General features: G+C 50.0%; 2 long non-coding RNA genes across 4 annotated transcripts in view; one reads left to right on the forward strand and one right to left on the reverse strand.

The window, feature by feature from the left end:
* The window catches only part of LOC109492651, an 8215-nt gene extending 4709 nt beyond the window's left edge, over positions 1–3506 (reverse strand). The window contains exons 1-4 of one of the 3 annotated variants that reach the window (XR_006587245.1): positions 3315–3506; positions 2854–2955; positions 2551–2597; positions 69–1060 (exon numbers count right to left, since the gene is read on the reverse strand). This is a non-coding gene — a long non-coding RNA (uncharacterized LOC109492651). Of the gene's footprint in view, positions 1–68; positions 1061–2550; positions 2598–2853; positions 2956–3314 lie in introns of those variants that run through there. The other 2 variants (XR_002146596.3, XR_002146597.3) reach the window with 2 other exon arrangements.
* Positions 3478–12307, forward strand: LOC109492653. Its single transcript, XR_002146602.3, has 3 exons — positions 3478–5237; positions 7662–7873; positions 11741–12307. It is a non-coding gene; the product is annotated as an uncharacterized LOC109492653 (long non-coding RNA).
* Positions 12308–14288: the final 1981 nt, after the last annotated feature.

A 14288-nucleotide genomic window follows, 5' to 3' on the forward strand; every position in this document is an offset into this window, starting at 1 on the left:
GAAAACATTCAGTCGGTTAAGCCTCTGACTCTTGGTTTCTGCTCAGGTCAGGATCTCACGGTTCGTGAGTTTGAGCCCTGTTCAGCACAGAGCCCACTTGGGATTCTCTCTCTCCCTCTCTTTCTGCTCCTCCCCTGTGCTCGCTCGCTCTCTCAAAACAAATAAATAAACTGAAAAAAATTAAAAAAGGAAAGAAAAACACCCACGTCTGGGCCCCACCCCAGACCAACTAAATCTGAATCTCTGAGAGGAAGCTGTACAAGTTCCTCAGGTTGAGAACCAATGACTTAGAGGGAGGGCAGAGGAACGGGGCTAGCAAAGGAGACTGAGAAGGAATGTTCAGGAAGATAGGGAGAGCTTCAAGAAGGGAGAGTTCCAAAGCGTCCAATTGTGCAGAATAATAATGGTTAACTCCTACCCATTTTGTGTGCTATGTCAGAGACTTTACGTGAACTCCCTGAATCCTCCTGGAGACCCTACAAGGCAGGTACTGTTATTATAATTGCCATTTGAATGATAAAGAAACTGAGACACAGGGAGGTTAAGTACTTGCCCAAAGTCACACAACTAGCAAGCAGAAACCAGGATTCAAGCCCAGGCAGGCCGCCACCAAATCTGTGCTGCTAACCACTGTGCTAGGGCCACCTCTCTTGCTGTGGCTGAGTGAGAAGAACGTTGTTCCTGGCTTTCACACTGAGCTGATCAGAACAACCTCCCAAGGGGTCAGCTCTCCTCCTGTTCTCCTTCATCTTTCTGTCTCTTTCCTTTTTTCCGTTCACAGCAGGTCTCTGAGGGCTGCTCCTCACCCTTCTGGCTTTCTGGCTGATGGGGCTAGGTGGGGCTGGTTCTCTTGCTGAGACAACACAGTCTGCCCCTTATCAGGTGGCCACAACTATGGGCCACGTGGCCAATAGCCTCTTCATTCCCCAGGCAGAGTTGATCATTTTTCTAAGCCTCCACAGTCTAGGAGGCGGGTGGGGAGTCAGGGTGATGCAGAAGGAATAGAGGATTCGACCCTCCTGGGAAGTGAGTCTTCTGGGAAGTAGATGCAGAGGTAGACCTTGAGGAGGAAGGAGACTGGAATCCACATTCACATAGAGGGAATGTGAGCATAATCAGACACCTGGGATATCCCCTGTTAGAATTTCCAGGGGTCTGGGAGCCTGGGCAGCTCAGTCAGTTAAGTGTCTGACTCTTGATTATAGTTCAGGTCATGATCTCATGGTTCATGAGTTCAACCCCCACATCGGGCTCCTTGCGGACAGTGTGGAGCCCCCTTGGGATTCTCTCTCTCTCTCTCTCTCTCTCTCTCTCTCTCTCCCTCTCTGTCTGTTCCTTCTGCACTCTCTCTCTCTCGCTCTCTCCCTCTCTCTCAAAATAAATAAACTTAAAAAAAATATCTGCCTGCCTAGGCTGTTACAAAGATCAAAGACAATGCCACGTGTAAAGCTTCCCACTCAGAGTTAAGTGTAGAATTCCCAGGGGTCTTCAAAAAACATACTGCAAGGGCCACCTCTGGAACAATTGGATCAGCATCTCTGGGGCACGGTGGGTTTTAAAAGCTCTGCAGGTGATTCTAAAGTGTAGCCAGGGTTGAGAACCACCACCTCAAGAAGAGCTCTGGATAAGTACGAAACGGCCCTGCTTCTAACCTTACTTTTGTTACTTCCACGCTGGGATGTCTTAGGAAACCTACTGGACCTCTTTGAGCCTCAATTTTTTTTTCTGTAAAGTAGGGGTAGTAATTCCATCCCTGCCTACTTTTTACAAGTAGTTATGATGCTCAGGTAGACTATCAGATATGATGTATAGGATGCTATACAAAAATGAGGTGGAATTAACTCATGCAGACATTAAAATGCAAATAAGCTACTCTGTCCACTTAACACAGGTAGGTGCACTTGAATACACACACACACACACACACACACACACACACACACACACGACAGCTGCTGGTTGTGTTCTGAAAGCAGAGCTGTGGTTTTCTAGACATGGCCTTTTATTTTTTTAGCCTTCAGAATGTGCCATTAAAATATGGAGAGATGATCTGGTGTGTGTGTGTGTGTGTGTGTGTGTGTGTGTGTGTGTGTGTGCATGGGCGCGCGCGTGCGTGCATGTGTGTGTGTGTTTAAATGATTGCTAAAGTGCAGCATCATTTGAGTCTGCCTGTCAGCCTATCAGAAACGTCATCTATAACCTTCACTGTTTGCAGTTTAATCTCCCCTGCCTCCCCACGGGCCCTGTTCTGACATTTTAAACCCCATAAATGACAGTAGTGCTCTAAGCCATTTTGAAAAAAGCCAAGCATTTGGAAAAAACACACATAGAGACATACCCCTAAATTCCCCTTCCCCTGAACACATGCTCACTCACGCTCATAAGTGGAATCACACACATGCTCACATCCCTGTGCTGGCCGATTTGGGAGAAGTCACAGATACAGCCAACGTGAGTGCACGTGCGTGACAGCAGGCCACAGATGGATGGAGGCATGGCCGCGTATCTGATGCCCGTGCACGCATTCCAGTGGACCCACAGCAGACATACCTTTCTGCTGCCGTCCTCAAGTCCCATCCATTCTCCTGCTCCTTGGCCTTGAAAGACAGTGGAAGAAACCAGGGTCTTTGAAAGCCTGGTTCTGAGAGCAATGGGGTGACAGGAAAGGCTGACAGGCCCCAAATCGTACAGTGTCAGGCTAAGATGTATATTAATAGGCTCAAGGTCCCCACTCTTGGAAAGCCCAGGGGTAGCAGGGGATAGCTAAGCAAAGTGCACTCCACCCTCTCAGCAACCAGATAGCTTACCACATTTGGGGACTGGAGTGAAAACAGGAGACCCAGAAATACTTACTAAAGGGATGTCGTGTCTGAATGCAGAAGGTAGCGATGGTGAGCTCCACAGAGGCAGGTCTCTATCAGCTCCCGGCTGTATCCCTCGGGCCTGACACGGGGTCTGCGACACACCAGAGGCTCGTAAATACTTGTTGAATACATGACTAAAAGAATGTATAAGCTCTAGAGTAAGTGTGTGTGTGTGTGTGTGTGTGTGTGTGTGTGTGTGTGTGTGTGATCCTGATGGTGTTGGAGATGGGAGATAGACCAGTTAAAGACAGTTTCTTAGAAAAGATGAAAAGTTCCAATCTGGGACTGGGACAGAGAGGCCCATGTCACATCTGGTATCCATGTGTTCCAGGGTACGTGGCTGGCTTTTCCTGCTTTGGACTGTGACTTTACAGCAAGATGTCCCCACTCAAAGATAAGACGGACTTCCCAATGAGGTGGGGGATGGTATGAGTGGTGAATTAGGATTACCTTTGTGCAGTCCTGGGGCATTTTCCTGAGCCGGGGAACTTGTCTCCTTAATGTGCAAGGCATATGTACCTGCAGAGGATAGGGACAGCCCTGCTGATGCTGAGGGGCTCTGTGGATCCTTTGTGGCACGGCTGGCTCCTGTCGCTCTCCCTCCCACCACCTCAAGGGATCATGTACTGTAAGGAACTGGTTTCCATGGCAACCAATTAGTGTCAGAAAGCGAGGGCTGTGATGTCAGAATGGGGGTAGGGTGAGAAATTTCCATCCCCCATATCCCTGGCTCCTGGCTCAGTGTCTGCTGCTTCGCAGGGAAAGCTCTGGAAGAGATGCAGGACATTGCACTCCTGAGAAGCACACGTTCTGGGTCAGGGCCCAGGAGTCGGGACAGAGTAGAAGATCTGATTCACCTGGCAGTGTCCCTACCTGCCACTCGACTCCAAAATGCTGACAAGGCAGTGGGCCCAGTAGAGAGACAGTGTGGGCGTACTCAGAAGGGTAACAATAATCTGAGACCGTTGCCTGCGCTCCTCCCTCTTCCCTGGGAGAGGGATCCTAGGCTTGCTTTATTCGTTGGGGGGGCGGCTGTGAACAAGGCCCAGAAGGAAGGAAGTCTTGGCTCAAAGAAGCCTTGTCATACAGCTAGTATAAAGGCAGGGCTACAGTATAGTTAAAGCATCCTAGACTTAGTCTTCGCTTCAAGGAGAAAGGGTTTCAGCGTAAAGCTTGTCCAGAGTGACTTCGCCCACAGGGACCCTGTTCTCAGGCCTCATTTGAGATTTGTTGTCACCCCCCCAAAGGCTGGATGTTTTGGTCTATGGGAGGAAAGTACATGCTTTAAATAAAAGGGTAGGGAGCCCAGCTGGGAATACATCCAACAGTGTAGGAGAGATATCTGGTAGGCACTTAGCTCCTGATTCTTAGGGCAAAGAATGAGATATGGGTAACAGAACTCCAGCAGTTTGAACCTCTAGGTCTTTGGGACCATGGTTTAGCTTCTCGAGGGATAGTCTGGCCAGTCTGGGGAGGTCATTCCAATAAGAAGACAAAAGGCAGAATGCAAAGAACCTTGTCTGTAGGGGAGAAAAGAAGGTTGGCTGTTCATTCACTGGACTTCGTGGCCAAAGTATGTTCCCCCCATCACACCAGCCGGGCAGAGCCTGCCGTAACAATGAGGATGACGATGATGATGAGAGACAGCACTATATTTTCAAGCTATATTTTCATAGCCCGCCACAAAACACCCTCATCCTGCAGTAGCCCCATGGGTGGGTAGGTAGGCAGGACTCGTCTGCAGGTTGGTCTGGAGGCAGACTTTGGGATGGAGACCAAGGCGCTAGAACTTTCCTGGCGAGTGCCCTTGGGATTATCACCAGTGCAAGAGAAGGCATTTCTCCAGAGGGAGAAATTGGGCTGCGCTGTAGTCTCAGAAAAAGGCCTTCACCAACCTCAAGGGAACTCTGAGGCAGGGATGGCCCTTCTGAATGGTCCCGAGGTAGGGAGAGGTGGCTGGGCCTTCCTATGTCCATGGTGACAAGGCATTGGATGCAGGCTGCCCAGGGAAAGGCATGGCCTTAGGTGAGACAGCTCTCTTCTGCAGAGACAAATCCAAGGGAGCCTGACAGGGCAGGGCAACAGTTGGAGGCCCTCCCTCAGTACCCAGGAAGCACAGCATTGCACCCCAGCCTCCGCCATAGCAGTTATCTCTCTCCTTTCGAAGATGACGAAGCTGAAGTTCAGAGAGGTGTGATGAGCTCCTTGTCGCACAGCTAGCACAGAGGCAGGGCTACAGCATAGTTAGTCCCAGCATCCTGGACTTAGTCTTTGCTTCACGGAGAAGGGGTTTCAGTGGCAAACTAGTCCGGAGTGACTTTGTGAGTACATCGTCGAGCGATCACTTGCCCTGGGCTCCATGGAGGATAGACGGTAAGAGCTTGGGGGGTGATGGGGGGCTGGAAAGGGAGCTCAGGGTACTACACCCCAGGGGCAGACAGAATCAGGGTGCGGCGACCCTGTGCCAGGCCTCCGGAGGGCCCGCTCAGCTCTGCCGAGGTCCAGGGAGCCTCCTTTCCCTCTGGAAAGTGGAGACTGTGGCCTTCATCCCTCTCAGCGCAGGCCACAGAGCTGGCTGATCTGGGTCACAAGAGAAAATTTCCTGACAGATGTGTCGGATTGGCCAAAAGATGAGGGGCTTTGAGGAAATTATTCTGCCTGCTTGATGCCTGGCCCTTGGGCCTGCAAGAAATGAAGCCCTGTGGGGTCTCCCTGGGGGCTTTTGGAAGGGGGCGGCACGGCAGTCAGCAGGGGTCCAGCAATGGTCAACCCCCTCCCCGGCCAGCCCCAGGGGCAACAGCCGCCTCCGGAAAGTCTGGCAGAAGATGTTTGCTGGGGGATTGACAGAGGGGAAGGAAGAACCAGACAAGGCGACAGAGGTGAGAGATAGCAAGGTTCCCAGAGAGCAGGGAAGGAGCTGGCTCTCTCAGAACCAGCCATTCCCGCAGAAAACTCAAGAACCGAAGTGCCCAGTCTGGGCTTGTTTGCAGGCTGCTGGACCGGGCCACTCAGGTGCTATTCAGGATTTGGGGGGTCATCGAAGAGGGTTGTATGTATATGTGGTAGGGTTGGGGCGCGAGCCATGAGGGTGAGTGTGGGAGACAGAACGCAAGGAAATCCACACCCCTCCCTCGCCTTCCACGTTGGAGTCGCCGAGTCCACAGCCTGGGAGGGACAATGGTTCTTACTTACTCTTGTTTTTCTCCACTCTTCCTGCCTACGAGGTGGGAAAGAGCCTGAGCCACCACAGGGGGAAAGACCCAAAGGTGCAAGGGGCCGAGGGACAGGGACCCAGTGGCAGCTCCGGGGTCTCTGCTAGGGAGACTCACAAGGACTTGCTGGTCCCTACCCAGTCCCTCCTTTGCCCTGAGAGTGATGGGCACGTGGCCCACAGTCCTTCTTGCCCTTTTCTGGGAGGCAAGAGTGAACAGCGATAGCTTCTGCCCAGGAGACCCTGATTGGAAAGGGATTGTTAGTTTTTTGGGTTTTGGTTTTTGGTTTTTCAACTCTGCCAACTTGCCCCTCCCCGCGTACAAATTCCCCTTCGTGACCTTGTGACTCTTCCACTAGGTCTCCTTTCTTCTTGCTTCAAGAAAAAGCCAGGCGGGGAGGGCTGGGGACCAGGGAGGGAGGCGAGGCGGCGGAGAGGCTGAGCCGATCGCGGGTCTGCAAGGTGCAAAGCAATCAGCGCAGCCGCTGGTGAGCGGGGTCACTCAGTAGTGTGCACATCAGGGTGAAATCCTTTCAGCTCTTCTCCAAACCCCTAGTGAAAGACAATCAGGCTCGCTGTCACCGAGCTAATTCTGTCTATATAAAAGCAGTAATGAAATTCACGGCAGGATTACCCTCTCCATCCAATGGGCCAGCGTCGTGGTGACATATCTCTCTTATTGCCCGAATGTAACACACCATCTAATTTACGTCGTGTAGCGAGCAGGAATGAAATGTTCATAAAGAATTGCTGCATCTCGTCACCTTAACTGCGGCCCGGGGCTCTGAGGCATCTGTCAGGGAGAGGAGCAGGAGGAGGGAGGGCGGGCGGGGCTCAGGGAGCAGCAGCCGGGGGCAGGCGTTCTGGGGGGTTGTTGTTTCTTAATAGGGTGAAGTGGAGACAGAGGGAGGTAGGGGCTGGGGGGGGGCAGCGAGGGAGAAGAGCGGGGGAGGGGGCACGGAGGGCCTTGGGAGGCAAGGATCTTAAGGGTAGGATGAAGTGGTCTGTAGGGAGTGTTTGGAAGTCGATGTAAGTGTGGGGAGCCAGAGAATCTGAGAGTATGTTTGGGTTTGGGTGAGTCTGGGAGGACAAATGAGTGCCTCAGTGGGGGTTGGTTGGGAAAATGACCCTCTAAGGTGCCTCGCAGATGCTGCAGGCTATCTTGTAGTCTCTCTCATTCTCTGGAAATGGAGATGCATCCACCTCCAAAAGCTATCAGAACGAAACTCTTGGGTGGACGAGGTAGGAGACCTTTTCTAGAAGTGAACAAGGAGCAGACAGATGCTAGGAACAAGTTTTACAGAACTAGGAGTTCCCCATGGCTCCTCTGCTCCCTCATCTGTCACTGCACGACCCACCATCAGTGAGCCATTTCACTTACCTCCCCCCCTTTCTATTTCCACCCCCTTGGTCCAAGGCCACTGCCATCTGTTGCCCGACTGACTCAACCCTCTCTCGACTGTGGTCTCCACAGGTGCCTTCCTGCTCCCTCAACTTCTTGCCCCCTCAACTCGGCCGAGTGGTGGTCATGTCACTACTACGGTCCCTCCACTCGAAACCCTGCTATAGTGTCCCCTTGCTTTTAGGATGAAGACTGGAACCCATGACTCCAACGTCTTTGCCTCACACTCTCTGTTGCGGGCCATGCTCCAGGCCATATTGGCCTTTTCCTGTTGTCTCTGAATGTGCCACATTCTAAACAGCCACTGGGGCTGTGCGTGTGAGGTTGCCTCTTCTTGGAAGACTCCTCTCAGGGCAATAGACCACTCCAGCATGGCCTTCACTCCTCCCATTTCAGGTATCAGCTGGCATGTTACATCCTGGAAGAAGCCTTCTGGGCCTACCCAGACTTGGCTAGTGTTCTCTTCCTTGATATGCTTTCTTAGCATCATTTACTTCCTTTTCAATGCAGATCATACATCGTAAGGATTCTGGGTTTTGTACAACTATTTGATGACAGTCTGTATTCTCCCACTGGGCTCCCATGATCTCGTGAGAGCAGGGGCCGTGTCTATTTTGCTCACCATTGTAGCTCCAACGTCTGGTACATTACTCAGGAACATTGTAGCCACTCATTGAGTGGCTTAAATGAAGAAATGAGGGGCCCGAACAACCACTACAGGGGTAGAAACCCTTCTCCTTCCTTCTTTCATTCATTCAGCAAACATCTACTGAATGTCTCCAAAGGGCCAGGCATTGTCACAGGCACTGTGGCCGCATGGTAAACAATTGAAGACATAGTCCCTTCCCCTGAGGAGCTCACAGTCAAGGGAGGGAGAGAGACAAACTCTGGTGCTAAACCTGTCCCGTGCTGCTCACTCCAGAGAGAAGCTATGTCCTGGGCCCATTGTGAAAGTCACCTACGAGAAGTGGCTGATCTGGGGCCATATAAAATTCTCCTAAATTTCCCCCAGACATAGCTCAGTCACCACTGGGGGGAAGATACAGCAAAAGAAAGAGACTTTATTAAAGGGGCATAATTGGAATTCTTTTACTAGTGCTAATAAGAAGCATTTACTGAGAATCAACCATGTGCCAACCTTCTCTTCTCATGTAACCCTCACAATAACTGTGACACCTAGGTATTATTATCCCTGTGTTATAGATGAGGAGACTGATGCCAAATGAGTTTTTTTAATGTTTATTTATTTTTGAGAGAGAGAGAGAGAGAGAGCACGAGTAGGGGAGGGGCATAGAGAGAGGGAGACACAGATTCTGAAGCAGGTTCCAGGCTCTGAACTGTCAGCACAAAGCCTGACACGGGGCTCAAACCCATGAACTGGGAGATCATGACCTGAGCCGAAGTTGGACGCTCAACTGACTGAGCCACCCGGGTGCCCGTGAAGCCAACTGAGTTTAAATAGCTTGCCCCAAAAGAGGTCACACACTTGTCACACAATGGATGCTCAATAAATATTTATTGAGTGAGTGAATGAATGAGACACTAATAAGTAAAAAAGACAGGAATCAAACCTAGGCTTTCTGGCTCCAAAGCCCTTGGTATTTCTACTACTTATTTCAGGCAACTGTTTTTGGACTCTCAGGGTCTGGTCTGTATTGGCGAAATAAACTGACGTTGGACTCTAGACCCATGCTTCCTCCTGACCCAGACCCTAGCCTCTCCACAGACACGGGATACCTTAGAAGACCAGACCTGAATCTCTGTGGGGAGATGCCCATAATGCAAACCCTTCCCAGTCCTGCCCTGTCCTTCCTCTAACACCCCAGGCTTGTGTTAGCTTAGTAAAAAGTCTGGGAAGGTCTTTGTGGGAGATGGAACATCATTCCTGTGTGTGTAGAATCAACCACATCTTGTAACGTCCCTGGGTCCGCACCCTGAAGTTCCCGCCTCACAGACGTCTCCAGATATATGCCTCTGTAGCTGACTTTTCCTCTTGCTTCTGTCCTCTACCCAGGAAATTATGTGACCCTCCAGCTAATGTTGGCAAGCCGCAGAGTAGGATTGTGTGCCACGAGATTCCTCTTATTTTGAGGAAGTTCTGTTCCCTGGCAGAGAGTAACTTTCTCTGTCAAAGAGCTAGTGCATAGATGCATCATCAAAGAGAAAATATATGCCTGGCACACAGTAATCTCTCAGTTCATGTCAGATATTAACACTATTGTAGCTCATTTGTCCTCCCTGACCAGAGGGCATCCCTCCTTCTTCCCACAGCCCTCCTAGGGCTGGAAGTTCAAATAGCCCCATCTCCTCCTGCCAGGGAGCTGAGTGAGGCTTGGTGCACTTACAAGGATCTCCTGGGTTTATAGGGCTCCAGGCCATTGCCATCTATATCTCTCAGTAGGACAAAAATCTCAACACACTCTTGGCAAGTAGGAGTCACTCATATTTTTTAAAGTCTCCATAAAATAAATCTCAAGAGTCTCTTTAGACACTGCATCCAAAACCTTAAACTCCTAAGACACAGATTGTTTCCTAAACCCATTCTTCTGTAGCTGACATCTTTTCTCCTGGGCCAGACCCGAGGACAGACCCACTGGCCAATGCCCACCAGAGAAGCACAATTTCAGTCATGATGCCTGATACTTCTAACCACTTCCCTCTGGCCCAGGTGGCCTACCCTCCCAGCTAATGATCAGTTTTGTGGCTCTTCCAGGAGCTGACATCCTAAACCAGACCCACTTCTTCAGGTGAAGCAAGATATCATTGAAGTTGGATGGATACAAAGCAAGGGCAGAGCAGGGGGAGAACGAGAAGGGGAGATCACAAAGAATCAGGGTCCTCCAGACAATATCTGTCCTTCAACTGGCATCAGGCTTTCCTCTCACGGTGTGTGGAAACCCAGGGGTCTGTGCCTAGGGGTGTATTAAGTTTTGTTTGACTGTCTTTGGACAGACAAGAGGAGGGAGGAAGATTCTGTGGAATAGAGAAACTAGGAGAGGTTGGTGATGGATTAAAAATTGGAATCCAACCCTGTCAATGTGTTTATTTCATTTCCACATTCTCCTACCCCCTTTATTCCCACTCCTCTTTTCCCTTCCCCCAGACTGACATAAAATGATACCCTGATGGCTATTTCAGCTGCAACCCTATATACCCAGGGAAGCCTGAGCCCCCCAGCTGCTGGCCAGCTCTGATCCCCTAATCCCAGAGGGACCAGCTGGTCAGAGTTCTCAGGGACGGCAGACCTCAAGTGCAAATTTGGCTTCTGCTTCCAACAGACTCTGATCATGGCCAGATTACTGAGCTTCTCTGTGTGCTGGCTCTATTATCAGCATCCTGCTCCCCCGGTACACATACTACCCCAGATGATAGAAAGAAGCATCCTGAATTTCTTGAAACACTATTCTAGAAACGCACCTTTCCATTTCCCATTGTAATTACCACATCGGAATTTAGTCCCCATGCGGGTTAGCTGGATCTTGGGTGGGCCAGTCCCCTTCACTATTGGCCTGGACGGCTGTTTAGTCATCGGCTAGCGGGAGAGAGAGTGGGTCAGTGCAGCTCAGCCCTGCTGCAGAGTGCGTGACCCATTATGAGAACAGAGAAGATAATTTTCCAGCCTCCTGGCATGTCTGAGGGCTTTGTGAGTACCTACCGATAACACATGGTTTAAAACCGTATCCGCGGAAAGCAACAAAGAGGATCCAACCTGCTTGGAGTTCAGTTGATAGCGAGGGGATGCCTGACACGTCAATAAAATTGAAAGGCCCTCGAAATGAAGAGTAATTGATGACTCGGACAAACAGGCATAAATTCCTGTTAAGTGTGGCTCAACGCCCTTGCTCTCCAGGCCCCCCCACCCCCCCACCCCCCACCGGCCGGCCCCCCGCAACCAGGAACTTGGTTTTGGTGGTCATTACCTGCTCAGTGTCATTAAATTCTCTGGTAATCCGCAGGGATATGTAATTATGCTGTAGTTAGTGGTTGTTCACTAAGTAAACCCTTGGTGTACTTACCATGTAAGTCAACGGTATTTACAGGATATTTTTTCTGCCTGTAACTCAAAGCCTTACCGAAACAAATTGGAATTGCCTTCTGGAGGCCGTTGTTATAAATTACAGACCCAACATCTGTCCACATCTGCAGTGTCTAGACAGCCTGTCTCAGCTACAAGAGAGGAGAGAGATGAACGGGGGAAAGCCAGAGAGACGTGAGGAGTGGCAGAGGGAAATCTCAGATTTTTCACAATTTTTCTCTTCTGAGGTTTACCCAGATGAATCCGTGCTGACTTCTGAAATGGACCTGAGTCTTCAGCAGCCCAACACCAAGCTCTGGAGAGTTCGGGGCCCGGTCATCGCCCCTGGATGTATTGGTGATGCAGCTTCTTGCATTGGGCTCCTCTCTGCCCTGACAGGCTCTCAGAGGTCACAGCGGGGCCCAGGGCCCCGGGAAGATGGAGTTACACATACGAGGCTGACTGCGGCCAGATCAGGAGAGTCGGCCTGTTCTCCCAATTCCTTCCATCCCCTCCCCTGCTCCCTGACTCTTCCCCCCACCTGGTTTTTCAGGGCAAGGCATTCATTTGCCTGCCTCTCCTGTGGTCCCTTTCTTGCACCCACGATAAGGAGCCTGCCCGTCAGCTGAGTGATTGTATTTTTTTACAGTTCCTAGCACAAACCTTCTCATTTATATGTAAAGCAGCCATTAGTCATAGCTCCGTTCCCACACACTGCCTGATGTACAATCACATTTTGCAGCGGATGAATCTTTCCACACAGCTGCTCTGCTATGAATAATCCGTCTCCAGGCCCATAAATCAGAAAAAAATCATGCACCTCGTTCGCCTGATCCTTACACAAAGTCATATATTTTACATGAGGACGAGCTAAATATTCATGAGTCTTAAAGGCTTTTTTCATAGGCACTTGTTGGGGTTGTTTTCTACTACTGGGGGGATACCGGGTTGTATTTAGTAGAACCAGGGATTTTGGAAAGGAGAGAGGAAAAGGAGGTGGGAGAGGGTGTGTGTGTGTGTGTGTGTGTGTGAGAGAGAGAGAGAGAGATTGATTGAGATTCCAAGCTTATCTCTTAGTCTAAGCGTCATGTGGGACAAAGGATGCTCATGTGAGGTCTTAAAAACATGATAAATACTTGTTTACTGAGCTTCCATTCTGCTCAGAGCCATGGATATTGCCTCTCTGACCTTCAAGGTCATTTCACGAACCTTTGCCTCCTCACCCGTGCAGCAGTGATTTGGGCCCTTCTCTGTGTAGGGAAGTGGCTGGGAGACCCACCTGGATCTGATGAAAGCAGGATTTGGGGGTGAAGGAGGGGAGACAGTGGGGAAAGAACAGATAGATGTAAAGGAAATCACTCTCATGCTAACAATTCCCTCTGACCTACACACAACTTCAGGCCTCTAGCAGCTTCCTAGTAATTTGTTTATAGCCCATTTTTTTTTGTTCCAGAGAGCACTTAAGGTAGCTTTCCTCACCCTCTGGTTTATTTCCCTCCCCTGGGCTATCTCCTTCCCCTCACCCCCTTAACCTCAGGCCCTGATCACTGTACTATCCTCTGCGTAAGGCTTCTGCTCAGCCGGCCCATACCGCATAGTCTCCCATACTGCTCCTCAAACTCTCTTTTCCCCTAAATGCAAAATTTGATCCCTCCAAAGAGCCACCTTTTGTTAAAAAAGGAGTTACTTGCCTTGCCCCCCTCCCCCCACCCCACCTTCCCTAGCCAACCCACTCATCATAGTAACCCCGCCGTTAGCAGGTGCTTCTTCATTTTTTTTTTCCGGTACTCGTGCAGCATATGTGTGTTCGGTGGCCTTGTCTGACTCATTAATGCCATGGTCTGCAGTGGTGACGATGATGTGCCCTCACTTCCCTCGGAAGGGTAGAAAATTCTTCCTGGATTTCACTGACAAGATTAAGGACATATTTCTAGGTAGAGGTTTCTTGGATTCAACTTTAGTTCTGGAAACGCACAAAAGCCCTCAGACCCTTTGAGCTTTCAGTAGATAGTGATAATGACTGGGTCCCAGTGGCTGTTCTCAGATGAAGAACTATGTCAAAACTGTAGTGGCAACTCTGTGGGGAAAATCACTTCTCTATTTAACAGACGGGCAAACCGAGGCATAACCCTGGCAGATTTCTTTCTCAAAGTCAAATCAAGAGGAGATGACAGGAAGCTGCAATGATATCTGAGTTAACTTTTGTGAGTTGGACTCAGGCACCCAGCTTTTCTCACCAACCCCCAGGGCCAGAGGCCAAGGATCAAAGCCTTTCCCCATTTCTCTAAGTTCTTTGGGCTTGCGTACTGCTCTGCTGCCTCTTGCTCCACCTGCCCTCAACCCTCTCTTGCTAACGCTCACAAAGAATCAAGTGAAAAACCCGCCAGAGAGGAGGAAAAAGTCCAAACAATCACAGATGGCAGACTCGCACATTTAATTTAAAATCATTCTTTATTATCCAAAATATTAAAATTAAAGCTATAATGCCCAAAGGAAAACACAGATTAAAACCCCCTATGTTTCACTGCCTCTTCCTCAGGGGGTCCCCAAAACACTGAGCAAGAATGCTTTGAAAAGAAAGCAGGAGTGCAGGCGCAAAGAGCCAGCTGTAGATCACTGAGCCAAACACTCGGTGACTGACCCAATCAGCTTCCCTTAAAGCCAAACACCAACTGTTTCATATGCAATTAATGATTGCCCTGGCAAGTGAAAGTGCATCAAGTCGTCACAGGTATCCTTGAACGAGAAGACACACAGCAGTCACAGGTAGCTCGTCCCTGGTATCTACATAATGAT

The sequence above is a fragment of the Felis catus genome, chromosome D2, assembly GCF_018350175.1.
Source record: "Felis catus isolate Fca126 chromosome D2, F.catus_Fca126_mat1.0, whole genome shotgun sequence".
Taxonomy (NCBI): Eukaryota; Metazoa; Chordata; class Mammalia; order Carnivora; family Felidae; genus Felis; species Felis catus.